This window comes from Lissotriton helveticus, chromosome 6, assembly GCF_964261635.1.
Source record: "Lissotriton helveticus chromosome 6, aLisHel1.1, whole genome shotgun sequence".
Classification (NCBI taxonomy): Eukaryota; Metazoa; Chordata; class Amphibia; order Caudata; family Salamandridae; genus Lissotriton; species Lissotriton helveticus.
The window spans coordinates 1,087,519,164-1,087,545,371 of NC_136067.1; the positions used below are offsets into that span (position 1 = coordinate 1,087,519,164).

Consider the following 26,208-nt stretch of genomic DNA (forward strand, 5'->3'; position numbering starts at 1 on the left):
ACCATGAGCCTTTGCAACCCTGGCATAATCTACATACTTACGGTGTGTGAAGTCTTGGACCACGAATGCAGTGAAGAATAATGGATTGCTACTCTTCATACATTTTTGCCCATTGGCTCAGATTTGAATGCTTACTGGCCATCTGAGCATCTCTGCCAGGCCACCCTATGTCTAGAGACTGTGGATTTAGAGAGTTTATAAACATTGTCAGTTCATCAATAAAGTGTGCTCGCTTCGGCAGCACATATACTAAAATTGGAACGATACAGAGAAGATTAGCATGGCCCCTGCGCAAGGATGACACGCAAATTCGTGAAGCGTTCCATATTTTTAACAGCTTTTAGGAGAGAAATCTTCTTTGTTTTCAAGACTTATTGAAATAATAAAGCAGGTTCCAGTCCTGTGTCATGTAATATGTATTTTTAAATTGTCTCTCCTCAACATTTTTAATGTATTTGCCTTGCAGTAAAGAAGGTGCGCTCTATGTCCAGCAGCATTTTCCAAGGAAGCCTGCTGGACTTCTGGGACTTTTCTTTCTCTTTTTCAGCCTCCCTGTCATTATTCTTCACCACCTCCAAATCTATACTGCTGCTAGTGATGAGTTGCTTTGTGGAAAGCAGGATAAAGAGAAGGGCAGGGCCTATGCAAATGATGGCCTCAGGGATGCCTGGGAGTCCATTTTCAGCAGTACTGTTAAAATCTGCCTTGCAACCAGATTGGTCGGGTATGCTGAAAAACACCAAGCCAGATTGGGCACCAGGTCTCTAGGCGCTTGGAGGACATATTGGGTCTACATCCCTAAGTTTCTGAGGTCCAAGAAATGTTCACCCTCCGCCCTAATAGAGAGGTCTTGGCCGATCGTGGCTGATCGTGGCTGAGAGGGGAAGAAGGTAGCAGGGCAAGATGCTCATGGTTCTTCTCTAATAATGGACCAACTTCCTCTCTCTCCTTACCTGTGGTTCTGCCTGGCTACTGGGGCTACCAGTTGTAAGCCTGCAGCCCACAAGGAGTTGGTTTGTCCCTCTCACAAATGTAAATGGGTAAGCATTCAATTGCACACACCTGCCTGCGTCCACAGACCCTCGCGCGCACACACACTTTTGTCAACAAGCTTTTTTATGTAGTTAAGAGAATCAGGGACCCATGTTGAAATACAAAAGCAGCACACCACGTGACGGCCGTCATGTAGAGTCCAGCAGCAAATGGGAAACGTTTAACTAGCCGTGGTCCTATTACTGCAGCTCTACCGTGGAACAACTGCTGGATGAGTCCTGCTGGAGAATATTGAACCTACATTAAGTCTGAGGTAAATAAGAATACCACAGGAACATAAAGAAAAAGAGACCTACAACCCTTCCGAGCCAGATAGGAGTCGAACCTACAATCTTCTGATCCGTAGTCAGACGCGTTATCCATTGCGCCACTGGCCCTATGTATTTGCACCTATCTTTTTGTCCTTAAGAGGGCTAGAAAGCGTGTGTGTGTGTGTGTGTGTGTGTGTGTGTGTGTGTGTGAAGGCACAAGGAAACCCATCTGACCACCTGAAAGTCTGTTCTATGAGGTTTTCCTAAGTTGTACAAAGGACTTTAGGAGAAGGAAGGACCTAAAAGCTAGGCAAAATGTTCCTAGATCCAAGAAAATCTTTTAGATCAGGCTCAGTTTCTTAAATACTCTGGGTTAACATAATCAGCTCCAGGTCTGTGTGGGGCTGAGCTTGTGAACTCCTTAGTAAGTAGGCGGGTACAACAAAAGGGAGTTTAATATTACAATAGGGGTTAAAATTCAGACACCTTGTCGTAGGCTCACCTTGTCCAGGGACCCAAGCATGCTGCCTTTCCACACTCAGAGCACTTCACCTAACCTACTGTGCAGCTGTTTCGCCTTTAATATCAAAGTTCCACAGGCAGCGTGATGTCACAATGCTCCTTGTCTGTAGCCCAAACCATGAGCCTTTGCAACCCTGGCATAATCTACATACTTACGGTGTGTGAAGTCTTGGACCATGAATGCAGTGAAGAATAATGGATTGCTACTCTTCATACATTTTTGCCCATTGGCTCAGATTTGAATGCTTACTGGCCATCTGAGCATCTCTGCCAGGCCACCCTATGTCTAGAGACTGTGGATTTAGAGAGTTTATAAACATTGTCAGTTCATCAATACAGTGTGCTCGCTTCGGCAGCACATATACTAAAATTGGAACGATACAGAGAAGATTATCATGGCCCCTGCGCAAGGATGACACGCAAATTCGTGAAGCGTTCCATATTTTTAACAGCTTTTAGGAGAGAAATCTTCTTTGTTTTCAAGACTTATTGAAATAATAAAGCAGGTTCCAGTCCTGTGTCATGTAATATGTATTTTTAAATTGTCTCTCCTCAACATTTTTAATGTATTTGCCTTGCAGTAAAGAAGGTGCGCTCTATGTCCAGCAGCATTTTACAAGGAAGCCTGCTGGACTTCTGGGACTTTTCTTTCTCTTTTTCAGCCTCCCTGTCATTATTCTTCACCACCTCCAAATCTATACTGCTGCTAGTGATGAGTTGCTTTGTGGGAAGCAGGATAAAGAGAAGGGCAGGGCCTATGCAAATGATGGCCTCAGGGATGCCTGGGAGTCCCTTTTCAGCAGTACTGTTAAAATCTGCCTTGCAACCAGATTGGTCGGGTATGCTGAAAAACACCACGCCAGATTGGGCACCAGGTCTCTAGGCGCTTGGAGGACATATTGGGTCTACATCCCTAAGTTTCTGAGGTCCAAGAAATGTTCACCCTCCGCCCTAATAGAGAGGTCTTGGCCGATCGTGGCTGAGAGGGGAAGAAGGTAGCAGGGCAAGATGCTCATGGTTCTTCTCTAATAATGGACCAACTTCCTCTCTCTCCTTAACTGTGGTTCTGCCTGGCTACTGGGGCTACCAGTTGTAAGCCTGCAGCCCACGAGGAGTTGGTTTGTCCCTCTCACAAATGTAAATGGGTAAGCATTCAATTGCACACACCTGCCTGCGTCCACAGACCCTCGCGCGCACACACACTTTTGTCAACAAGCTTTTTTATGTAGTTAAGAGAATCAGGGACCCATGTTGAAATACAAAAGCAGCACACCACGTGACGGCCGTCATGTAGAGTCCAGCAGCAAATGGGAAACGTTTAACTAGCCGTGGTCCTATTACTGCAGCTCTACCGTGGAACAACTGCTGGATGAGTCCTGCTGGAGAATATTGAACCTACATTAAGTCTGAGGTAAATAAGAATACCACAGGAACATAATGAAAAAGAGACCTACAACCCTTCCGAGCCAGATAGGAGTCGAACCTACAATCTTCTGATCCGTAGTCAGACGCGTTATCCATTGCGCCACTGGCCCTATGTATTTGCACCTATCTTTTTGTCCTTAAGAGGGCTAGAAAGCGTGTGTGTGTGTGTGTGTGTGTGTGTGTGTGTGAAGGCACAAGGAAACCCATCTGACCACCTGAAAGTCTGTTCTATGAGGTTTTCCTAAGTTGTACAAAGGACTTTAGGAGAAGGAAGGACCTAAAAGCTAGGCAAAATGGTCCTATATCCAAGAAAATCTTTTAGATCAGGCTCAGTTTCTTAAATACTCTGGGTTAACATAATCAGCTCCAGGTCTGTGTGGGGCTGAGCTTGTGAACTCCTTAGTAAGTAGGCGGGTACAACAAAAGGGAGTTTAATATTACAATAGGGGTTAAAATTCAGACACCTTGTCGTAGGCTGACCTTGTCCAGGGACCCAAGCATGCTGCCTTTCCACACTCAGAGCACTTCACCTAACCTACTGTGCAGCTGTTTCGCCTTTAATATCAACGTTCCACAGGCAGCGTGATGTCACAATGCTCCTTGTCTGTAGCCCAAACCATGAGCCTTTGCAACCCTGGCATAATCTACATACTTACGGTGTGTGAAGTCTTGGACCACGAATGCAGTGAAGAATAATGGATTGCTACTCTTCATACATTTTTGCCCATTGGCTCAGATTTGAATGCTTACTGGCCATCTGAGCATCTCTGCCAGGCCACCCTATGTCTAGAGACTGTGGATTTAGAGAGTTTATAAACATTGTCAGTTCATCAATACAGTGTGCTCGCTTCGGCAGCACATATACTAAAATTGGAACGATACAGAGAAGATTAGCATGGCCCCTGCGCAAGGATGACACGCAAATTCGTGAAGCGTTCCATATTTTTAACAGCTTTTAGGAGAGAAATCTTCTTTGTTTTCAAGACTTATTGAAATAATAAAGCAGGTTCCAGTCCTGTGTCATGTAATATGTATTTTTAAATTGTCTCTCCTCAACATTTTTAATGTATTTGCCTTGCAGTAAAGAAGGTGCGCTCTATGTCCAGCAGCATTTTACAAGGAAGCCTGCTGGACTTCTGGGACTTTTCTTTCTCTTTTTCAGCCTCCCTGTCATTATTCTTCACCACCTCCAAATCTATACTGCTGCTAGTGATGAGTTGCTTTGTGGGAAGCAGGATAAAGAGAAGGGCAGGGCCTATGCAAATGATGGCCTCAGGGATGCCTGGGAGTCCCTTTTCAGCAGTACTGTTAAAATCTGCCTTGCAACCAGATTGGTCGGGTATGCTGAAAAACACCACGCCAGATTGGGCACCAGGTCTCTAGGCGCTTGGAGGACATATTGGGTCTACATCCCTAAGTTTCTGAGGTCCAAGAAATGTTCACCCTCCGCCCTAATAGAGAGGTCGTGGCCGATCGTGGCTGAGAGGGGAAGAAGGTAGCAGGGCAAGATGCTCATGGTTCTTCTCTAATAATGGACCAACTTCCTCTCTCTCCTTAACTGTGGTTCTGCCTGGCTACTGGGGCCACCAGTTGTACGCCTGCAACCCACAAGGAGTTGGTTTGTCCCTCTCACAAATGTAAATGGGTAAGCATTCAATTGCACACACCTGCCTGTGTCCACAGACCCTCGCGCACACACACTTTTGTCAACAAGCTTTTTTATGTAGTTAAGAGAATCAGGGACCCATGTTGAAATACAAAAGCAGCACACCACGTGACGGCCGTCATGTAGAGTCCAGCAGCAAATGGGAAACGTTTATCTAGCCGTGGTCCTAATACTGCAGCTCTACCGTGGAACAACTGCTGGATGAGCCCTGCTGGAGAATATTAAACCTACAACAAGTCTGAGGTAAATAAGAATACCACAGGAACATAATGAAAAAGAGACCTACAACCCTTCCGAGCCAGATAGGAGTCAAACCTACAATCTTCTGATCCGTAGTCAGACGCGTTATCCATTGCGCCACTGGCCCTATGTATTCACACCCATCTTTTTGTCCTTAAGAGGGCTAGAAAGCGTGTGTGTGTGTGTGTGTGTGTGAAGGCACAAGGAAACCCATCTGACCACCTGAAAGTCTGTTCTATGAGGTTTTCCTAAGTTGTACAAAGGACTTTAGGAGAAGGAAGGACCTAAAAGCTAGGCAAAATGGTCCTAGATCCAAGAAAATCTTTTAGATCAGGCTCAGTTTCTTAAATACTCTGGGTTAACATAATCAGCTCCAGGTCTGTGTGGGGCTGAGCTTGTGAACTCCTTAGTAAGTAGGCGGGTACAACAAAAGGGAGTTTAATATTACAATAGGGGTTAAAATTCAGACACCTTGTCGTAGGCTCACCTTGTCCAGGGACCCAAGCATGCTGCCTTTCCACACTCAGAGCACTTCACCTAACCTACTGTGCAGCTGTTTCGCCTTTAATATCAAAGTTCCACAGGCAGCGTGATGTCACAATGCTCCTTGTCTGTAGCCCAAACCATGAGCCTTTGCAACCCTGGCATAATCTACATACATACGGTGTGTGAAGTCTTGGACCACGAATGCAGTGAAGAATAATGGATTGCTACTCTTCATACATTTTTGCCCATTGGCTCAGATTTGAATGCTTACTGGCCATCTGAGCATCTCTGCCAGGCCACCCTATGTCTAGAGACTGTGGATTTAGAGAGTTTATAAACATTGTCAGTTCATCAATACAGTGTGCTCGCTTCGGCAGCACATATACTAAAATTGGAACGATACAGAGAAGATTAGCATGGCCCCTGCGCAAGGATGACACGCAAATTCGTGAAGCGTTCCATATTTTTAACAGCTTTTAGGAGAGAAATCTTCTTTGTTTTCAAGACTTATTGAAATAATAAAGCAGGTTCCAGTCCTGTGTCATGTAATATGTATTTTTAAATTTTCTCTCCTCAACATTTTTAATGTATTTGCCTTGCAGTAAAGAAGGTGCGCTCTATGTCCAGCAGCATTTTACAAGGAAGCCTGCTGGACTTCTGGGACTTTTCTTTCTCTTTTTCAGCCTCCCTGTCATTATTCTTCACCACCTCCAAATCTATACTGCTGCTAGTGATGAGTTGCTTTGTGGGAAGCAGGATAAAGAGAAGGGCAGGGCCTATGCAAATGATGGCCTCAGGGATGCCTGGGAGTCCCTTTTCAGCAGTACTGTTAAAATCTGCCTTACAACCAGATTGGTCGGGTATGCTGAAAAACACCACGCCAGATTGGGCACCAGGTCTCTAGGCGCTTGGAGGACATATTGGGTCTACATCCCTAAGTTTCTGAGGTCCAAGAAATGTTCACCCTCCGCCCTAATAGAGAGGTCGTGGCCGATCGTGGCTGAGAGGGGAAGAAGGTAGCAGGGCAAGATGCTCATGGTTCTTCTCTAATAATGGACCAACTTCCTCTCTCTCCTTAACTGTGGTTCTGCCTGGCTACTGGGGCTACCAGTTGTAAGCCTGCAGCCCACAAGGAGTTGGTTTGTCCCTCTCACAAATGTAAATGGGTAAGCATTCAATTGCACACACCTGCCTGCGTCCACAGACCCTCGCGCGCACACACACTTTTGTCAACAAGCTTTTTTATGTAGTTAAGAGAATCAGGGACCCATGTTGAAATACAAAAGCAGCACACCACGTGACGGCCATCATGTAGAGTCCAGCAGCAAATGGGAAACGTTTAACTAGCCGTGGTCCTATTACTGCAGCTCTACCGTGGAACAACTGCTGGATGAGTCCTGCTGGAGAATATTGAACCTACATTAAGTCTGAGGTAAATAAGAATACCACAGGAACATAATGAAAAAGAGACCTACAACCCTTCCGAGCCAGGTAGGAGTCGAACCTACAATCTTCTGATCCGTAGTCAGACGCGTTATCCATTGCGCCACTGGCCCTATGTATTTGCACCTATCTTTTTGTCCTTAAGAGGGCTAGAAAGCGTGTGTGTGTGTGTGTGTGTGTGTGTGTGTGTGTGAAGGCACAAGGAAACCCATCTGACCACCTGAAAGTCTGTTCTATGAGGTTTTCCTAAGTTGTACAAAGGACTTTAGGAGAAGGAAGGACCTAAAAGCTAGGCAAAATGGTCCTAGATCCAAGAAAATCTTTTAGATCAGGCTCAGTTTCTTAAATACTCTGGGTTAACATAATCAGCTCCAGGTCTGTGTGGGGCTGAGCTTGTGAACTCCTTAGTAAGTAGGCGGGTACAACAAAAGGGAGTTTAATATTACAATAGGGGTTAAAATTCAGACACCTTGTCGTAGGCTGACCTTGTCCAGGGACCCAAGCATGCTGCCTTTCCACACTCAGAGCACTTCACCTAACCTACTGTGCAGCTGTTTCGCCTTTAATATCAAAGTTCCACAGGCAGCGTGATGTCACAATGCTCCTTGTCTGTAGCCCAAACCATGAGCCTTTGCAACCCTGGCATAATCTACATACTTACGGTGTGTGAAGTCTTGGACCACGAATGCAGTGAAGAATAATGGATTGCTACTCTTCATACATTTTTGCCCATTGGCTCAGATTTGAATGCTTACTGGCCATCTGAGCATCTCTGCCAGGCCACCCTATGTCTAGAGACTGTGGATTTAGAGAGTTTATAAACATTGTCAGTTCATCAATACAGTGTGCTCGCTTCGGCAGGACATATACTAAAATTGGAACGATACAGAGAAGATTAGCATGGCCCCTGCGCAAGGATGACACGCAAATTCGTGAAGCGTTCCATATTTTTAACAGCTTTTAGGAGAGAAATCTTCTTTGTTTTCAAGACTTATTGAAATAATAAAGCAGGTTCCAGTCCTGTGTCATGTAATATGTATTTTTAAATTGTCTCTCCTCAACATTTTTAATGTATTTGCCTTGCAGTAAAGAAGGTGCGCTCTATGTCCAGCAGCATTTTACAAGGAAGCCTGCTGGACTTCTGGGACTTTTCTTTCTCTTTTTCAGCCTCCCTGTCATTATTCTTCACCACCTCCAAATCTATACTGCTGCTAGTGATGAGTTGCTTTGTGGGAAGCAGGATAAAGAGAAGGGCAGGGCCTATGCAAATGATGGCCTCAGGGATGCCTGGGAGTCCCTTTTCAGCAGTACTGTTAAAATCTGCCTTGCAACCAGATTGGTCGGGTATGCTGAAAAACACCACGCCAGATTGGGCACCAGGTCTCTAGGCGCTTGGAGGACATATTGGGTCTACATCCCTAAGTTTCTGAGGTCCAAGAAATGTTCACCCTCCGCCCTAATAGAGAGATCGTGGCCGATCGTGGCTGAGAGGGGAAGAAGGTAGCAGGGCAAGATGCTCATGGTTCTTCTCTAATAATGGACCAACTTCCTCTCTCTCCTTAACTGTGGTTCTGCCTGGCTACTGGGGCTACCAGTTGTAAGCCTGCAGCCCACAAGGAGTTGGTTTGTCCCTCTCACAAATGTAAATGGGTAAGCATTCAATTGCACACACCTGCCTGCGTCCACAGACCCTCGCGCGCACACACACTTTTGTCAACAAGCTTTTTTATGTAGTTAAGAGAATCAGGGATCCATGTTGAAATAAAAAAGCAGCACACCACGTGACGGCCGTCATGTAGAGTCCAGCAGCAAATGGGAAACGTTTAACTAGCCGTGGTCCTATTACTGCAGCTCTACCGTGGAACAACTGCTGGATGAGTCCTGCTGGAGAATATTGAACCTACATTAAGTCTGAGGTAAATAAGAATACCACAGGAACATAATGAAAAAGAGACCTACAACCCTTCCGAGCCAGGTAGGAGTCGAACCTACAATCTTCTGATCCGTAGTCAGACGCGTTATCCATTGCGCCACTGGCCCTATGTATTTGCACCTATCTTTTTGTCCTTAAGAGGGCTAGAAAGCGTGTGTGTGTGTGTGTGTGTGTGTGTGTGTGTGTGTGAAGGCACAAGGAAACCCATCTGACCACCTGAAAGTCTGTTCTATGAGGTTTTCCTAAGTTGTACAAAGGACTTTAGGAGAAGGAAGGACCTAAAAGCTAGGCAAAATGGTCCTAGATCCAAGAAAATCTTTTAGATCAGGCTCAGTTTCTTAAATACTCTGGGTTAACATAATCAGCTCCAGGTCTGTGTGGGGCTGAGCTTGTGAACTCCTTAGTAAGTAGGCGGGTACAACAAAAGGGAGTTTAATATTACAATAGGGGTTAAAATTCAGACACCTTGTCGTAGGCTGACCTTGTCCAGGGACCCAAGCATGCTGCCTTTCCACACTCAGAGCACTTCACCTAACCTACTGTGCAGCTGTTTCGCCTTTAATATCAAAGTTCCACAGGCAGCGTGATGTCACAATGCTCCTTGTCTGTAGCCCAAACCATGAGCCTTTGCAACCCTGGCATAATCTACATACTTACGGTGTGTGAAGTCTTGGACCACGAATGCAGTGAAGAATAATGGATTGCTACTCTTCATACATTTTTGCCCATTGGCTCAGATTTGAATGCTTACTGGCCATCTGAGCATCTCTGCCAGGCCACCCTATGTCTAGAGACTGTGGATTTAGAGAGTTTATAAACATTGTCAGTTCATCAATAAAGTGTGCTCGCTTCGGCAGCACATATACTAAAATTGGAACGATACAGAGAAGATTAGCATGGCCCCTGCGCAAGGATGACACGCAAATTCGTGAAGCGTTCCATATTTTTAACAGCTTTTAGGAGAGAAATCTTCTTTGTTTTCAAGACTTATTGAAATAATAAAGCAGGTTCCAGTCCTGTGTCATGTAATATGTATTTTTAAATTGTCTCTCCTCAACATTTTTAATGTATTTGCCTTGCAGTAAAGAAGGTGCGCTCTATGTCCAGCAGCATTTTACAAGGAAGCCTGCTGGACTTCTGGGACTTTTCTTTCTCTTTTTCAGCCTCCCTGTCATTATTCTTCACCACCTCCAAATCTATACTGCTGCTAGTGATGAGTTGCTTTGTGGGAAGCAGGATAAAGAGAAGGGCAGGGCCTATGCAAATGATGGCCTCAGGGATGCCTGGGAGTCCCTTTTCAGCAGTACTGTTAAAATCTGCCTTGCAACCAGATTGGTCGGGTATGCTGAAAAACACCACGCCAGATTGGGCACCAGGTCTCTAGGCGCTTGGAGGACATATTGGGTCTACATCCCTAAGTTTCTGAGGTCCAAGAAATGTTCACCCTCCGCCCTAATAGAGAGGTCGTGGCCGATCGTGGCTGAGAGGGGAAGAAGGTAGCAGGGCAAGATGCTCATGGTTCTTCTCTAATAATGGACCAACTTCCTCTCTCTCCTTAACTGTGGTTCTGCCTGGCTACTGGGGCCACCAGTTGTACGCCTGCAACCCACAAGGAGTTGGTTTGTCCCTCTCACAAATGTAAATGGGTAAGCATTCAATTGCACACACCTGCCTGTGTCCACAGACCCTCGCGCACACACACTTTTGTCAACAAGCTTTTTTATGTAGTTAAGAGAATCAGGGACCCATGTTGAAATACAAAAGCAGCACACCACGTGACGGCCGTCATGTAGAGTCCAGCAGCAAATGGGAAACGTTTATCTAGCCGTGGTCCTAATACTGCAGCTCTACCGTGGAACAACTGCTGGATGAGCCCTGCTGGAGAATATTAAACCTACAACAAGTCTGAGGTAAATAAGAATACCACAGGAACATAATGAAAAAGAGACCTACAACCCTTCCGAGCCAGATAGGAGTCAAACCTACAATCTTCTGATCCGTAGTCAGACGCGTTATCCATTGCGCCACTGGCCCTATGTATTCACACCCATCTTTTTGTCCTTAAGAGGGCTAGAAAGCGTGTGTGTGTGTGTGTGTGTGTGAAGGCACAAGGAAACCCATCTGACCACCTGAAAGTCTGTTCTATGAGGTTTTCCTAAGTTGTACAAAGGACTTTAGGAGAAGGAAGGACCTAAAAGCTAGGCAAAATGGTCCTAGATCCAAGAAAATCTTTTAGATCAGGCTCAGTTTCTTAAATACTCTGGGTTAACATAATCAGCTCCAGGTCTGTGTGGGGCTGAGCTTGTGAACTCCTTAGTAAGTAGGCGGGTACAACAAAAGGGAGTTTAATATTACAATAGGGGTTAAAATTCAGACACCTTGTCGTAGGCTCACCTTGTCCAGGGACCCAAGCATGCTGCCTTTCCACACTCAGAGCACTTCACCTAACCTACTGTGCAGCTGTTTCGCCTTTAATATCAAAGTTCCACAGGCAGCGTGATGTCACAATGCTCCTTGTCTGTAGCCCAAACCATGAGCCTTTGCAACCCTGGCATAATCTACATACATACGGTGTGTGAAGTCTTGGACCACGAATGCAGTGAAGAATAATGGATTGCTACTCTTCATACATTTTTGCCCATTGGCTCAGATTTGAATGCTTACTGGCCATCTGAGCATCTCTGCCAGGCCACCCTATGTCTAGAGACTGTGGATTTAGAGAGTTTATAAACATTGTCAGTTCATCAATACAGTGTGCTCGCTTCGGCAGCACATATACTAAAATTGGAACGATACAGAGAAGATTAGCATGGCCCCTGCGCAAGGATGACACGCAAATTCGTGAAGCGTTCCATATTTTTAACAGCTTTTAGGAGAGAAATCTTCTTTGTTTTCAAGACTTATTGAAATAATAAAGCAGGTTCCAGTCCTGTGTCATGTAATATGTATTTTTAAATTGTCTCTCCTCAACATTTTTAATGTATTTGCCTTGCAGTAAAGAAGGTGCGCTCTATGTCCAGCAGCATTTTACAAGGAAGCCTGCTGGACTTCTGGGACTTTTCTTTCTCTTTTTCAGCCTCCCTGTCATTATTCTTCACCACCTCCAAATCTATACTGCTGCTAGTGATGAGTTGCTTTGTGGGAAGCAGGATAAAGAGAAGGGCAGGGCCTATGCAAATGATGGCCTCAGGGATGCCTGGGAGTCCCTTTTCAGCAGTACTGTTAAAATCTGCCTTACAACCAGATTGGTCGGGTATGCTGAAAAACACCACGCCAGATTGGGCACCAGGTCTCTAGGCGCTTGGAGGACATATTGGGTCTACATCCCTAAGTTTCTGAGGTCCAAGAAATGTTCACCCTCCGCCCTAATAGAGAGGTCGTGGCCGATCGTGGCTGAGAGGGGAAGAAGGTAGCAGGGCAAGATGCTCATGGTTCTTCTCTAATAATGGACCAACTTCCTCTCTCTCCTTAACTGTGGTTCTGCCTGGCTACTGGGGCTACCAGTTGTAAGCCTGCAGCCCACAAGGAGTTGGTTTGTCCCTCTCACAAATGTAAATGGGTAAGCATTCAATTGCACACACCTGCCTGCGTCCACAGACCCTCGCGCGCACGCACACTTTTGTCAACAAGCTTTTTTATGTAGTTAAGAGAATCAGGGACCCATGTTGAAATACAAAAGCAGCACACCACGTGACGGCCATCATGTAGAGTCCAGCAGCAAATGGGAAACGTTTAACTAGCCGTGGTCCTATTACTGCAGCTCTACCGTGGAACAACTGCTGGATGAGTCCTGCTGGAGAATATTGAACCTACATTAAGTCTGAGGTAAATAAGAATACCACAGGAACATAATGAAAAAGAGACCTACAACCCTTCCGAGCCAGGTAGGAGTCGAACCTACAATCTTCTGATCCGTAGTCAGACGCGTTATCCATTGCGCCACTGGCCCTATGTATTTGCACCTATCTTTTTGTCCTTAAGAGGGCTAGAAAGCGTGTGTGTGTGTGTGTGTGTGTGTGTGTGTGTGTGAAGGCACAAGGAAACCCATCTGACCACCTGAAAGTCTGTTCTATGAGGTTTTCCTAAGTTGTACAAAGGACTTTAGGAGAAGGAAGGACCTAAAAGCTAGGCAAAATGGTCCTAGATCCAAGAAAATCTTTTAGATCAGGCTCAGTTTCTTAAATACTCTGGGTTAACATAATCAGCTCCAGGTCTGTGTGGGGCTGAGCTTGTGAACTCCTTAGTAAGTAGGCGGGTACAACAAAAGGGAGTTTAATATTACAATAGGGGTTAAAATTCAGACACCTTGTCGTAGGCTGACCTTGTCCAGGGACCCAAGCATGCTGCCTTTCCACACTCAGAGCACTTCACCTAACCTACTGTGCAGCTGTTTCGCCTTTAATATCAAAGTTCCACAGGCAGCGTGATGTCACAATGCTCCTTGTCTGTAGCCCAAACCATGAGCCTTTGCAACCCTGGCATAATCTACATACTTACGGTGTGTGAAGTCTTGGACCACGAATGCAGTGAAGAATAATGGATTGCTACTCTTCATACATTTTTGCCCATTGGCTCAGATTTGAATGCTTACTGGCCATCTGAGCATCTCTGCCAGGCCACCCTATGTCTAGAGACTGTGGATTTAGAGAGTTTATAAACATTGTCAGTTCATCAATACAGTGTGCTCGCTTCGGCAGGACATATACTAAAATTGGAACGATACAGAGAAGATTAGCATGGCCCCTGCGCAAGGATGACACGCAAATTCGTGAAGTGTTCCATATTTTTAACAGCTTTTAGGAGAGAAATCTTCTTTGTTTTCAAGACTTATTGAAATAATAAAGCAGGTTCCAGTCCTGTGTCATGTAATATGTATTTTTAAATTGTCTCTCCTCAACATTTTTAATGTATTTGCCTTGCAGTAAAGAAGGTGCGCTCTATGTCCAGCAGCATTTTACAAGGAAGCCTGCTGGACTTCTGGGACTTTTCTTTCTCTTTTTCAGCCTCCCTGTCATTATTCTTCACCACCTCCAAATCTATACTGCTGCTAGTGATGAGTTGCTTTGTGGGAAGCAGGATAAAGAGAAGGGCAGGGCCTATGCAAATGATGGCCTCAGGGATGCCTGGGAGTCCCTTTTCAGCAGTACTGTTAAAATCTGCCTTGCAACCAGATTGGTCGGGTATGCTGAAAAACACCACGCCAGATTGGGCACCAGGTCTCTAGGCGCTTGGAGGACATATTGGGTCTACATCCCTAAGTTTCTGAGGTCCAAGAAATGTTCACCCTCCGCCCTAATAGAGAGATCGTGGCCGATCGTGGCTGAGAGGGGAAGAAGGTAGCAGGGCAAGATGCTCATGGTTCTTCTCTAATAATGGACCAACTTCCTCTCTCTCCTTAACTGTGGTTCTGCCTGGCTACTGGGGCTACCAGTTGTAAGCCTGCAGCCCACAAGGAGTTGGTTTGTCCCTCTCACAAATGTAAATGGGTAAGCATTCAATTGCACACACCTGCCTGCGTCCACAGACCCTCGCGCGCACACACACTTTTGTCAACAAGCTTTTTTATGTAGTTAAGAGAATCAGGGACCCATGTTGAAATAAAAAAGCAGCACACCACGTGACGGCCGTCATGTAGAGTCCAGCAGCAAATGGGAAACGTTTAACTAGCCGTGGTCCTATTACTGCAGCTCTACCGTGGAACAACTGCTGGATGAGTCCTGCTGGAGAATATTGAACCTACATTAAGTCTGAGGTAAATAAGAATACCACAGGAACATAATGAAAAAGAGACCTACAACCCTTCCGAGCCAGGTAGGAGTCGAACCTACAATCTTCTGATCCGTAGTCAGACGCGTTATCCATTGCGCCACTGGCCCTATGTATTTGCACCTATCTTTTTGTCCTTAAGAGGGCTAGAAAGCGTGTGTGTGTGTGTGTGTGTGTGTGTGTGTGTGTGTGAAGGCACAAGGAAACCCATCTGACCACCTGAAAGTCTGTTCTATGAGGTTTTCCTAAGTTGTACAAAGGACTTTAGGAGAAGGAAGGACCTAAAAGCTAGGCAAAATGGTCCTAGATCCAAGAAAATCTTTTAGATCAGGCTCAGTTTCTTAAATACTCTGGGTTAACATAATCAGCTCCAGGTCTGTGTGGGGCTGAGCTTGTGAACTCCTTAGTAAGTAGGCGGGTACAACAAAAGGGAGTTTAATATTACAATAGGGGTTAAAATTCAGACACCTTGTCGTAGGCTGACCTTGTCCAGGGACCCAAGCATGCTGCCTTTCCACACTCAGAGCACTTCACCTAACCTACTGTGCAGCTGTTTCGCCTTTAATATCAAAGTTCCACAGGCAGCGTGATGTCACAATGCTCCTTGTCTGTAGCCCAAACCATGAGCCTTTGCAACCCTGGCATAATCTACATACTTACGGTGTGTGAAGTCTTGGACCACGAATGCAGTGAAGAATAATGGATTGCTACTCTTCATACATTTTTGCCCATTGGCTCAGATTTGAATGCTTACTGGCCATCTGAGCATCTCTGCCAGGCCACCCTATGTCTAGAGACTGTGGATTTAGAGAGTTTATAAACATTGTCAGTTCATCAATAAAGTGTGCTCGCTTCGGCAGCACATATACTAAAATTGGAACGATACAGAGAAGATTAGCATGGCCCCTGCGCAAGGATGACACGCAAATTCGTGAAGCGTTCCATATTTTTAACAGCTTTTAGGAGAGAAATCTTCTTTGTTTTCAAGACTTATTGAAATAATAAAGCAGGTTCCAGTCCTGTGTCATGTAATATGTATTTTTAAATTGTCTCTCCTCAACATTTTTAATGTATTTGCCTTGCAGTAAAGAAGGTGCGCTCTATGTCCAGCAGCATTTTACAAGGAAGCCTGCTGGACTTCTGGGACTTTTCTTTCTCTTTTTCAGCCTCCCTGTCATTATTCTTCACCACCTCCAAATCTATACTGCTGCTAGTGATGAGTTGCTTTGTGGGAAGCAGGATAAAGAGAAGGGCAGGGCCTATGCAAATGATGGCCTCAGGGATGCCTGGGAGTCCCTTTTCAGCAGTACTGTTAAAATCTGCCTTGCAACCAGATTGGTCGGGTATGCTGAAAAACACCACGCCAGATTGGGCACCAGGTCTCTAGGCGCTTGGAGGACATATTGGGTCTACATCCCTAAGTTTCTGAGGTCCAAGAAATGTTCACCCTCCGCCCTAATAGAGAGGTCTTGGCCGATCGTGGCCGATCGTGGCTGAGAGGGGAAGAAGGTAGCAGGGCAAGATGCTCATGGTTCTTCTCTAATAATGGACCAACTTCCTCTCTCTCCTTAACTGTGGTTCTGCCTGGCTACTGGGGCTACCAGTTGTAAGCCTGCAGCCCACAAGGAGTTGGTGTGTCCCTCTCACAAATGTAAATGGGTAAGCATTCAATTGCACACACCTGCCTGCGTCCACAGACCCTCGCGCGCGCACACACACTTTTGTCAACAAGCTTTTTTATGTAGTTAAGAGAATCAGGGACCCATGTTGAAATACAAAAGCAGCACACCACGTGACGGCCGTCATGTAGAGTCCAGCAGCAAATGGGAAACGTTTAACTAGCCGTGGTCCTATTACTGCAGCTCTACCGTGGAACAACTGCTGGATGAGTCCTGCTGGAGAATATTGAACCTACATTAAGTCTGAGGTAAATAAGAATACCACAGGAACATAATGAAAAAGAGACCTACAACCCTTCCAAGCCAGATAGGAGTCGAACCTACAATCTTCTGATCCGTAGTCAGACGCGTTATCCATTGCACCACTGGCCCTATGTATTTGCACCTATCTTTTTGTCCTTAAGAGGGCTAGAAAGCGTGTGTGTGTGTGTGTGTGTGAAGGCACAAGGAAACCCATCTGACCACCTGAAAGTCTGTTCTATGAGGTTTTCCTAAGTTGTACAAAGGACTTTAGGAGAAGGAAGGACCTAAAAGCTAGGCAAAATGGTCCTAGATCCAAGAAAATCTTTTAGATCAGGCTCAGTTTCTTAAATACTCTGGGTTAACATAATCAGCTCCAGGTCTGTGTGGGGCTGAGCTTGTGAACTCCTTAGTAAGTAGGCGGGTACAACAAAAGGGAGTTTAATATTACAATAGGGGTTAAAATTCAGACACCTTGTCGTAGGCTCACCTTGTCCAGGGACCCAAGCATGCTGCCTTTCCACACTCAGAGCACTTCACCTAACCTACTGTGCAGCTGTTTCGCCTTTAATATCAAAGTTCCACAGGCAGCGTGATGTCACAATGCTCCTTGTCTGTAGCCCAAACCATGAGCCTTTGCAACCCTGGCATAATCTACATACTTACGGTGTGTGAAGTCTTGGACCACAAATGCAGTGAAGAATAATGGATTGCTACTCTTCATACATTTTTGCCCATTGGCTCAGATTTGAATGCTTACTGGCCATCTGAGCATCTCTGCCAGGCCACCCTATGTCTAGAGACTGTGGATTTAGAGAGTTTATAAACATTGTCAGTTCATCAATACAGTGTGCTCGCTTCGGCAGCACATATACTAAAATTGGAACGATACAGAGAAGATTAGCATGGCCCCTGCACAAGGATGACACGCAAATTCGTGAAGCGTTCCATATTTTTAACAGCTTTTAGGAGAGAAATCTTCTTTGTTTTCAAGACTTATTGAAATAATAAAGCAGGTTCCAGTCCTGTGTCATGTAATATGTATTTTTAAATTGTCTCTCCTCAACATTTTTAATGTATTTGCCTTGCAGTAAAGAAGGTGCGCTCTATGTCCAGCAGCATTTTACAAGGAAGCCTGCTGGACTTCTGGGACTTTTCTTTCTCTTTTTCAGCCTCCCTGTCATTATTCTTCACCACCTCCAAATCTATACTGCTGCTAGTGATGAGTTGCTTTGTGGGAAGCAGGATAAAGAGAAGGGCAGGGCCTATGCAAATGATGGCCTCAGGGATGCCTGGGAGTCCCTTTTCAGCAGTACTGTTAAAATCTGCCTTGCAACCAGATTGGTCGGGTATGCTGAAAAACACCACGCTAGATTGGGCACCAGGTCTCTAGGCGCTTGGAGGACATATTGGGTCTACATCCCTAAGTTTCTGAGGTCCAAGAAATGTTCACCCTCCGCCCTAATAGAGAGATCGTGGCCGATCGTGGCCGATCGTGGCTGAGAGGGGAAGAAGGTAGCAGGGCAAGATGCTCATGGTTCTTCTCTAATAATGGACCAACTTCCTCTCTCTCCTTAACTGTGGTTCTGCCTGGCTACTGGGGCTACCAGTTGTAAGCCTGCAGCCCACAAGGAGTTGGTTTGTCCCTCTCACAAATGTAAATGGGTAAGCATTCAATTGCACACACCTGCCTGCGTCCACAGACCCTCGCGCGCACACACACTTTTGTCAACAAGCTTTTTTATGTAGTTAAGAGAATCAGGGACCCATGTTGAAATACAAAAGCAGCACACCACGTGACGGCCGTCATGTAGAGTCCAGCAGCAAATGGGAAACGTTTAACTAGCCGTGGTCCTATTACTGCAGCTCTACCGTGGAACAACTGCTGGATGAGTCCTGCTGGAGAATATTGAACCTACATTAAGTCTGAGGTAAATAAGAATACCACAGGAACATAATGAAAAAGAGACCTACAACCCTTCCGAGCCAGATAGGAGTCGAACCTACAATCTTCTGATCCGTAGTCAGACGCGTTATCCATTGCGCCACTGGCCCTATGTATTTGCACCTATCTTGTTGTCCTTAAGAGGGCTAGAAAGCGTGTGTGTGTGTGTGTGTGTGTGTGTGTGTGTGTGAAGGCACAAGGAAACCCATCTGACCACCTGAAAGTCTGTTCTATGAGGTTTTCCTAAGTTGTACAAAGGACTTTAGGAGAAGGAAGGACCTAAAAGCTAGGCAAAATGGTCCTAGATCCAAGAAAATCTTTTAGATCAGGCTCAGTTTCTTAAATACTCTGGGTTAACATAATCAGCTCCAGGTCTGTGTGGGGCTGAGCTTGTGAACTCCTTAGTAAGTAGGCGGGTACAACAAAAGGGAGTTTAATATTACAATAGGGGTTAAAATTCAGACACCTTGTCGTAGGCTCACCTTGTCCAGGGACCCAAGCATGCTGCCTTTCCACACTCAGAGCACTTCACCTAACCTACTGTGCAGCTGTTTCGCCTTTAATATCAAAGTTCCACAGGCAGCGTGATGTCACAATGCTCCTTGTCTGTAGCCCAAACCATGAGCCTTTGCAACCCTGGCATAATCTACATACTTACGGTGTGTGAAGTCTTGGACCACGAATGCAGTGAAGAATAATGGATTGCTACTCTTCATACATTTTTGCCCATTGGCTCAGATTTGAATGCTTACTGGCCATCTGAGCATCTCTGCCAGGCCACCCTATGTCTAGAGACTGTGGATTTAGAGAGTTTATAAACATTGTCAGTTCATCAATAAAGTGTGCTCGCTTCGGCAGCACATATACTAAAATTGGAACGATACAGAGAAGATTAGCATGGCCCCTGCGCAAGGATGACACGCAAATTCGTGAAGCGTTCCATATTTTTAACAGCTTTTAGGAGAGAAATCTTCTTTGTTTTCAAGACTTATTGAAATAATAAAGCAGGTTCCAGTCCTGTGTCATGTAATATGTATTTTTAAATTGTCTCTCCTCAACATTTTTAATGTATTTGCCTTGCAGTAAAGAAGGTGCGCTCTATGTCCAGCAGCATTTTACAAGGAAGCCTGCTGGACTTCTGGGACTTTTCTTTCTCTTTTTCAGCCTCCCTGTCATTATTCTTCACCACCTCCAAATCTATACTGCTGCTAGTGATGAGTTGCTTTGTGGGAAGCAGGATAAAGAGAAGGGCAGGGCCTATGCAAATGATGGCCTCAGGGATGCCTGGGAGTCCCTTTTCAGCAGTACTGTTAAAATCTGCCTTGCAACCAGATTGGTCGGGTATGCTGAAAAACACCACGCCAGATTGGGCACCAGGTCTCTAGGCGCTTGGAGGACATATTGGGTCTACATCCCTAAGTTTCTGAGGTCCAAGAAATGTTCACCCTCCGCCCTAATAGAGAGGTCTTGGCCGATCGTGGCCGATCGTGGCTGAGAGGGGAAGAAGGTAGCAGGGCAAGATGCTCATGGTTCTTCTCTAATAATGGACCAACTTCCTCTCTCTCCTTAACTGTGGTTCTGCCTGGCTACTGGGGCTACCAGTTGTAAGCCTGCAGCCCACAAGGAGTTGGTTTGTCCCTCTCACAAATGTAAATGGGTAAGCATTCAATTGCACACACCTGCCTGCGTCCACAGACCCTCGCGCGCGCACACACACTTTTGTCAACAAGCTTTTTTATGTAGTTAAGAGAATCAGGGACCCATGTTGAAATACAAAAGCAGCACACCACGTGACGGCCGTCATGTAGAGTCCAGCAGCAAATGGGAAACGTTTAACTAGCCGTGGTCCTATTACTGCAGCTCTACCGTGGAACAACTGCTGGATGAGTCCTGCTGGAGAATATTGAACCTACATTAAGTCTGAGGTAAATAAGAATACCACAGGAACATAATGAAAAAGAGACCTACAACCCTTCCAAGCCAGATAGGAGTCGAACCTACAATCTTCTGATCCGTAGTCAGACGCGTTATCCATTGCACCACTGGCCCTATGTATTTGCACCTATCTTTTTGTCCTTAAGAGGGCTAGAAAGCGTGTGTGTGTGTGTGTGTGTGAAGGCACAAGGAAACCCATCTGACCACCTGAAAGTCTGTTCTATGAGGTTTTCCTAAGTTGTACAAAGGACTTTAGGAGAAGGAAGGACCTAAAAGCTAGGCAAAATGGTCCTAGATCCAAGAAAATCTTTTAGATCAGGCTCAGTTTCTTAAATACTCTGGGTTAACATAATCAGCTCCAGGTCTGTGTGGGGCTGAGCTTGTGAACTCCTTAGTAAGTAGGCGGGTACAACAAAAGGGAGTTTAATATTACAATAGGGGTTAAAATTCAGACACCTTGTCGTAGGCTCACCTTGTCCAGGGACCCAAGCATGCTGCCTTTCCACACTCAGAGCACTTCACCTAACCTACTGTGCAGCTGTTTCGCCTTTAATATCAAAGTTCCACAGGCAGCGTGATGTCACAATGCTCCTTGTCTGTAGCCCAAACCATGAGCCTTTGCAACCCTGGCATAATCTACATACTTACGGTGTGTGAAGTCTTGGACCACGAATGCAGTGAAGAATAATGGATTGCTACTCTTCATACATTTTTGCCCATTGGCTCAGATTTGAATGCTTACTGGCCATCTGAGCATCTCTGCCAGGCCACCCTATGTCTAGAGACTGTGGATTTAGAGAGTTTATAAACATTGTCAGTTCATCAATAAAGTGTGCTCGCTTCGGCAGCACATATACTAAAATTGGAACGATACAGAGAAGATTAGCATGGCCCCTGCGCAAGGATGACACGCAAATTCGTGAAGCGTTCCATATTTTTAACAGCTTTTAGGAGAGAAATCTTCTTTGTTTTCAAGACTTATTGAAATAATAAAGCAGGTTCCAGTCCTGTGTCATGTAATATGTATTTTTAAATTGTCTCTCCTCAACATTTTTAATGTATTTGCCTTGCAGTAAAGAAGGTGCGCTCTATGTCCAGCAGCATTTTACAAGGAAGCCTGCTGGACTTCTGGGACTTTTCTTTCTCTTTTTCAGCCTCCCTGTCATTATTCTTCACCACCTCCAAATCTATACTGCTGCTAGTGATGAGTTGCTTTGTGGGAAGCAGGATAAAGAGAAGGGCAGGGCCTATGCAAATGATGGCCTCAGGGATGCCTGGGAGTCCCTTTTCAGCAGTACTGTTAAAATCTGCCTTGCAACCAGATTGGTCGGGTATGCTGAAAAACACCACGCCAGATTGGGCACCAGGTCTCTAGGCGCTTGGAGGACATATTGGGTCTACATCCCTAAGTTTCTGAGGTCCAAGAAATGTTCACCCTCCGCCCTAATAGAGAGGTCTTGGCCGATCGTGGCCGATCGTGGCTGAGAGGGGAAGAAGGTAGCAGGGCAAGATGCTCATGGTTCTTCTCTAATAATGGACCAACTTCCTCTCTCTCCTTAACTGTGGTTCTGCCTGGCTACTGGGGCTACCAGTTGTAAGCCTGCAGCCCACAAGGAGTTGGTTTGTCCCTCTCACAAATGTAAATGGGTAAGCATTCAATTGCACACACCTGCCTGCGTCCACAGACCCTCGCGCGCGCACACACACTTTTGTCAACAAGCTTTTTTATGTAGTTAAGAGAATCAGGGACCCATGTTGAAATACAAAAGCAGCACACCACGTGACGGCCGTCATGTAGAGTCCAGCAGCAAATGGGAAACGTTTAACTAGCCGTGGTCCTATTACTGCAGCTCTACCGTGGAACAACTGCTGGATGAGTCCTGCTGGAGAATATTGAACCTACATTAAGTCTGAGGTAAATAAGAATACCACAGGAACATAATGAAAAAGAGACCTACAACCCTTCCAAGCCAGATAGGAGTCGAACCTACAATCTTCTGATCCGTAGTCAGACGCGTTATCCATTGCACCACTGGCCCTATGTATTTGCACCTATCTTTTTGTCCTTAAGAGGGCTAGAAAGCGTGTGTGTGTGTGTGTGTGTGAAGGCACAAGGAAACCCATCTGACCACCTGAAAGTCTGTTCTATGAGGTTTTCCTAAGTTGTACAAAGGACTTTAGGAGAAGGAAGGACCTAAAAGCTAGGCAAAATGGTCCTAGATCCAAGAAAATCTTTTAGATCAGGCTCAGTTTCTTAAATACTCTGGGTTAACATAATCAGCTCCAGGTCTGTGTGGGGCTGAGCTTGTGAACTCCTTAGTAAGTAGGCGGGTACAACAAAAGGGAGTTTAATATTACAATAGGGGTTAAAATTCAGACACCTTGTCGTAGGCTCACCTTGTCCAGGGACCCAAGCATGCTGCCTTTCCACACTCAGAGCACTTCACCTAACCTACTGTGCAGCTGTTTCGCCTTTAATATCAAAGTTCCACAGGCAGCGTGATGTCACAATGCTCCTTGTCTGTAGCCCAAACCATGAGCCTTTGCAACCCTGGCATAATCTACATACTTACGGTGTGTGAAGTCTTGGACCACAAATGCAGTGAAGAATAATGGATTGCTACTCTTCATACATTTTTGCCCATTGGCTCAGATTTGAATGCTTACTGGCCATCTGAGCATCTCTGCCAGGCCACCCTATGTCTAGAGACTGTGGATTTAGAGAGTTTATAAACATTGTCAGTTCATCAATAAAGTGTGCTCGCTTCGGCAGCACATATACTAAAATTGGAACGATACAGAGAAGATTAGCATGGCCCCTGCGCAAGGATGACACGCAAATTCGTGAAGCGTTCCATATTTTTAACAGCTTTTAGGAGAGAAATCTTCTTTGTTTTCAAGACTTATTGAAATAATAAAGCAGGTTCCAGTCCTGTGTCATGTAATATGTATTTTTAAATTGTCTCTCCTCAACATTTTTAATGTATTTGCCTTGCAGTAAAGAAGGTGCGCTCTATGTCCAGCAGCATTTTACAAGGAAGCCTGCTGGACTTCTGGGACTTTTCTTTCTCTTTTTCAGCCTCCCTGTCATTATTCTTCACCACCTCCAAATCTATACTGCTGCTAGTGATGAGTTGCTTTGTGGGAAGCAGGATAAAGAGAAGGGCAGGGCCTATGCAAATGATGGCCTCAGGGATGCCTGGGAGTCCCTTTTCAGCAGTACTGTTAAAATCTGCCTTGCAACCAGATTGGTCGGGTATGCTGAAAAACACCACGCCAGATTGGGCACCAGGTCTCTAGGCGCTTGGAGGACATATTGGGTCTACATCCCTAAGTTTCTGAGGTCCAAGAAATGTTCACCCTCCGCCCTAATAGAGAGGTCTTGGCCGATCCGATCGTGGCTGAGAGGGGAAGAAGGTAGCAGGGCAAGATGCTCATGGTTCTTCTCTAATAATGGACCAACTTCCTCTCTCTCCTTAACTGTGGTTCTGCCTGGCTACTGGGGCTACCAGTTGTAAGCCTGCAGCCCACAAGGAGTTGGTTTGTCCCTCTCACAAATGTAAATGGGTAAGCATTCAATTGCACACACCTGCCTGCGTCCACAGACCCTCGCGCGCACACACACTTTTGTCAACAAGCTTTTTTATGTAGTTAAGAGAATCAGGGACCCATGTTGAAATACAAAAGCAGCACACCACGTGACGGCCGTCATGTAGAGTCCAGCAGCAAATGGGAAACGTTTAACTAGCCGTGGTCCTATTACTGCAGCTCTACCGTGGAACAACTGCTGGATGAGTCCTGCTGGAGAATATTGAACCTACATTAAGTCTGAGGTAAATAAGAATACCACAGGAACATAATGAAAAAGAGACCTACAACCCTTCCGAGCCAGATAGGAGTCGAGCCTACAATCTTCTGATCCGTAGTCAGACGCGTTATCCATTGCACCACTGGCCCTATGTATTTGCACCTATCTTTTTGTCCTTAAGAGGGCTAGAAAGCGTGTGTGTGTGTGTGTGTGTGAAGGCACAAGGAAACCCATCTGACCACCTGAAAGTCTGTTCTATGAGGTTTTCCTAAGTTGTACAAAGGACTTTAGGAGAAGGAAGGACCTAAAAGCTAGGCAAAATGGTCCTAGATCCAAGAAAATCTTTTAGATCAGGCTCAGTTTCTTAAATACTCTGGGTTAACATAATCAGCTCCAGGTCTGTGTGGGGCTGAGCTTGTGAACTCCTTAGTAAGTAGGCGGGTACAACAAAAGGGAGTTTAATATTACAATAGGGGTTAAAATTCAGACACCTTGTCGTAGGCTCACCTTGTCCAGGGACCCAAGCATGCTGCCTTTCCACACTCAGAGCACTTCACCTAACCTACTGTGCAGCTGTTTCGCCTTTAATATCAAAGTTCCACAGGCAGCGTGATGTCACAATGCTCCTTGTCTGTAGCCCAAACCATGAGCCTTTGCAACCCTGGCATAATCTACATACTTACGGTGTGTGAAGTCTTGGACCACGAATGCAGTGAAGAATAATGGATTGCTACTCTTCATACATTTTTGCCCATTGGCTCAGATTTGAATGCTTACTGGCCATCTGAGCATCTCTGCCAGGCCACCCTATGTCTAGAGACTGTGGATTTAGAGAGTTTATAAACATTGTCAGTTCATCAATACAGTGTGCTCGCTTCGGCAGCACATATACTAAAATTGGAACGATACAGAGAAGATTAGCATGGCCCCTGCACAAGGATGACACGCAAATTCGTGAAGCGTTCCATATTTTTAACAGCTTTTAGGAGAGAAATCTTCTTTGTTTTCAAGACTTATTGAAATAATAAAGCAGGTTCCAGTCCTGTGTCATGTAATATGTATTTTTAAATTGTCTCTCCTCAACATTTTTAATGTATTTGCCTTGCAGTAAAGAAGGTGCGCTCTATGTCCAGCAGCATTTTACAAGGAAGCCTGCTGGACTTCTGGGACTTTTCTTTCTCTTTTTCAGCCTCCCTGTCATTATTCTTCACCACCTCCAAATCTATACTGCTGCTAGTGATGAGTTGCTTTGTGGGAAGCAGGATAAAGAGAAGGGCAGGGCCTATGCAAATGATGGCCTCAGGGATGCCTGGGAGTCCCTTTTCAGCAGTACTGTTAAAATCTGCCTTGCAACCAGATTGGTCGGGTATGCTGAAAAACACCACGCCAGATTGGGCACCAGGTCTCTAGGCGCTTGGAGGACATATTGGGTCTACATCCCTAAGTTTCTGAGGTCCAAGAAATGTTCACCCTCCGCCCTAATAGAGAGGTCTTGGCCGATCGTGGCCGATCGTGGCTGAGAGGGGAAGAAGGTAGCAGGGCAAGATGCTCATGGTTCTTCTCTAATAATGGACCAACTTCCTCTCTCTCCTTAACTGTGGTTCTGCCTGGCTACTGGGGCTACCAGTTGTAAGCCTGCAGCCCACAAGGAGTTGGTTTGTCCCTCTCACAAATGTAAATGGGTAAGCATTCAATTGCACACACCTGCCTGCGTCCACAGACCCTCGCGCGCACACACACTTTTGTCAACAAGCTTTTTTATGTAGTTAAGAGAATCAGGGACCCATGTTGAAATACAAAAGCAGCACACCACGTG

General features: G+C 45.5%; 23 non-coding genes across 23 annotated transcripts; 14 read left to right on the forward strand and 9 right to left on the reverse strand.

The window, feature by feature from the left end:
- Positions 1-225: 225 nt before the first annotated feature.
- Positions 226-332, forward strand: LOC144764624 (U6 spliceosomal RNA). The gene has a single exon (XR_013596671.1). It is a non-coding gene; the product is annotated as a U6 spliceosomal RNA (small nuclear RNA).
- Positions 333-1,357: 1,025 nt separating this feature from the next.
- On the reverse strand, positions 1,358-1,430 carry TRNAR-ACG (transfer RNA arginine (anticodon ACG)). The gene has a single exon. It is a non-coding gene; the product is annotated as a tRNA-Arg (tRNA).
- A 736-nt stretch (positions 1,431-2,166) lies between these two features.
- LOC144765200 (U6 spliceosomal RNA) lies at positions 2,167-2,273 on the forward strand. The gene has a single exon (XR_013597208.1). It is a non-coding gene; the product is annotated as a U6 spliceosomal RNA (small nuclear RNA).
- A 1,015-nt stretch (positions 2,274-3,288) lies between these two features.
- Positions 3,289-3,361, reverse strand: TRNAR-ACG (transfer RNA arginine (anticodon ACG)). The gene has a single exon. It is a non-coding gene; the product is annotated as a tRNA-Arg (tRNA).
- Positions 3,362-4,091: 730 nt separating this feature from the next.
- LOC144764626 (U6 spliceosomal RNA) lies at positions 4,092-4,198 on the forward strand. Its single transcript, XR_013596672.1, has one exon. It is a non-coding gene; the product is annotated as a U6 spliceosomal RNA (small nuclear RNA).
- A 1,013-nt stretch (positions 4,199-5,211) lies between these two features.
- On the reverse strand, positions 5,212-5,284 carry TRNAR-ACG (transfer RNA arginine (anticodon ACG)). Its single transcript has one exon. It is a non-coding gene; the product is annotated as a tRNA-Arg (tRNA).
- A 720-nt stretch (positions 5,285-6,004) lies between these two features.
- LOC144764627 (U6 spliceosomal RNA) lies at positions 6,005-6,111 on the forward strand. Its single transcript, XR_013596673.1, has one exon. It is a non-coding gene; the product is annotated as a U6 spliceosomal RNA (small nuclear RNA).
- Positions 6,112-7,126: 1,015 nt separating this feature from the next.
- TRNAR-ACG (transfer RNA arginine (anticodon ACG)) lies at positions 7,127-7,199 on the reverse strand. Its single transcript has one exon. It is a non-coding gene; the product is annotated as a tRNA-Arg (tRNA).
- A 732-nt stretch (positions 7,200-7,931) lies between these two features.
- Positions 7,932-8,038, forward strand: LOC144765175 (U6 spliceosomal RNA). Its single transcript, XR_013597184.1, has one exon. It is a non-coding gene; the product is annotated as a U6 spliceosomal RNA (small nuclear RNA).
- Positions 8,039-9,053: 1,015 nt separating this feature from the next.
- Positions 9,054-9,126, reverse strand: TRNAR-ACG (transfer RNA arginine (anticodon ACG)). Its single transcript has one exon. It is a non-coding gene; the product is annotated as a tRNA-Arg (tRNA).
- Positions 9,127-9,860: 734 nt separating this feature from the next.
- Positions 9,861-9,967, forward strand: LOC144764628 (U6 spliceosomal RNA). Its single transcript, XR_013596674.1, has one exon. It is a non-coding gene; the product is annotated as a U6 spliceosomal RNA (small nuclear RNA).
- A 1,013-nt stretch (positions 9,968-10,980) lies between these two features.
- TRNAR-ACG (transfer RNA arginine (anticodon ACG)) lies at positions 10,981-11,053 on the reverse strand. Its single transcript has one exon. It is a non-coding gene; the product is annotated as a tRNA-Arg (tRNA).
- A 720-nt stretch (positions 11,054-11,773) lies between these two features.
- On the forward strand, positions 11,774-11,880 carry LOC144764629 (U6 spliceosomal RNA). Its single transcript, XR_013596675.1, has one exon. It is a non-coding gene; the product is annotated as a U6 spliceosomal RNA (small nuclear RNA).
- A 1,015-nt stretch (positions 11,881-12,895) lies between these two features.
- TRNAR-ACG (transfer RNA arginine (anticodon ACG)) lies at positions 12,896-12,968 on the reverse strand. Its single transcript has one exon. It is a non-coding gene; the product is annotated as a tRNA-Arg (tRNA).
- Positions 12,969-13,700: 732 nt separating this feature from the next.
- Positions 13,701-13,807, forward strand: LOC144765144 (U6 spliceosomal RNA). Its single transcript, XR_013597156.1, has one exon. It is a non-coding gene; the product is annotated as a U6 spliceosomal RNA (small nuclear RNA).
- Positions 13,808-14,822: 1,015 nt separating this feature from the next.
- On the reverse strand, positions 14,823-14,895 carry TRNAR-ACG (transfer RNA arginine (anticodon ACG)). Its single transcript has one exon. It is a non-coding gene; the product is annotated as a tRNA-Arg (tRNA).
- Positions 14,896-15,629: 734 nt separating this feature from the next.
- On the forward strand, positions 15,630-15,736 carry LOC144764630 (U6 spliceosomal RNA). Its single transcript, XR_013596676.1, has one exon. It is a non-coding gene; the product is annotated as a U6 spliceosomal RNA (small nuclear RNA).
- A 1,818-nt stretch (positions 15,737-17,554) lies between these two features.
- On the forward strand, positions 17,555-17,661 carry LOC144764564 (U6 spliceosomal RNA). Its single transcript, XR_013596618.1, has one exon. It is a non-coding gene; the product is annotated as a U6 spliceosomal RNA (small nuclear RNA).
- Positions 17,662-18,686: 1,025 nt separating this feature from the next.
- On the reverse strand, positions 18,687-18,759 carry TRNAR-ACG (transfer RNA arginine (anticodon ACG)). Its single transcript has one exon. It is a non-coding gene; the product is annotated as a tRNA-Arg (tRNA).
- A 732-nt stretch (positions 18,760-19,491) lies between these two features.
- LOC144764631 (U6 spliceosomal RNA) lies at positions 19,492-19,598 on the forward strand. Its single transcript, XR_013596677.1, has one exon. It is a non-coding gene; the product is annotated as a U6 spliceosomal RNA (small nuclear RNA).
- A 1,818-nt stretch (positions 19,599-21,416) lies between these two features.
- On the forward strand, positions 21,417-21,523 carry LOC144764632 (U6 spliceosomal RNA). Its single transcript, XR_013596678.1, has one exon. It is a non-coding gene; the product is annotated as a U6 spliceosomal RNA (small nuclear RNA).
- A 1,818-nt stretch (positions 21,524-23,341) lies between these two features.
- LOC144764633 (U6 spliceosomal RNA) lies at positions 23,342-23,448 on the forward strand. The gene has a single exon (XR_013596679.1). It is a non-coding gene; the product is annotated as a U6 spliceosomal RNA (small nuclear RNA).
- A 1,811-nt stretch (positions 23,449-25,259) lies between these two features.
- LOC144764565 (U6 spliceosomal RNA) lies at positions 25,260-25,366 on the forward strand. The gene has a single exon (XR_013596619.1). It is a non-coding gene; the product is annotated as a U6 spliceosomal RNA (small nuclear RNA).
- The last annotated feature ends 842 nt before the right edge of the window (positions 25,367-26,208 follow it).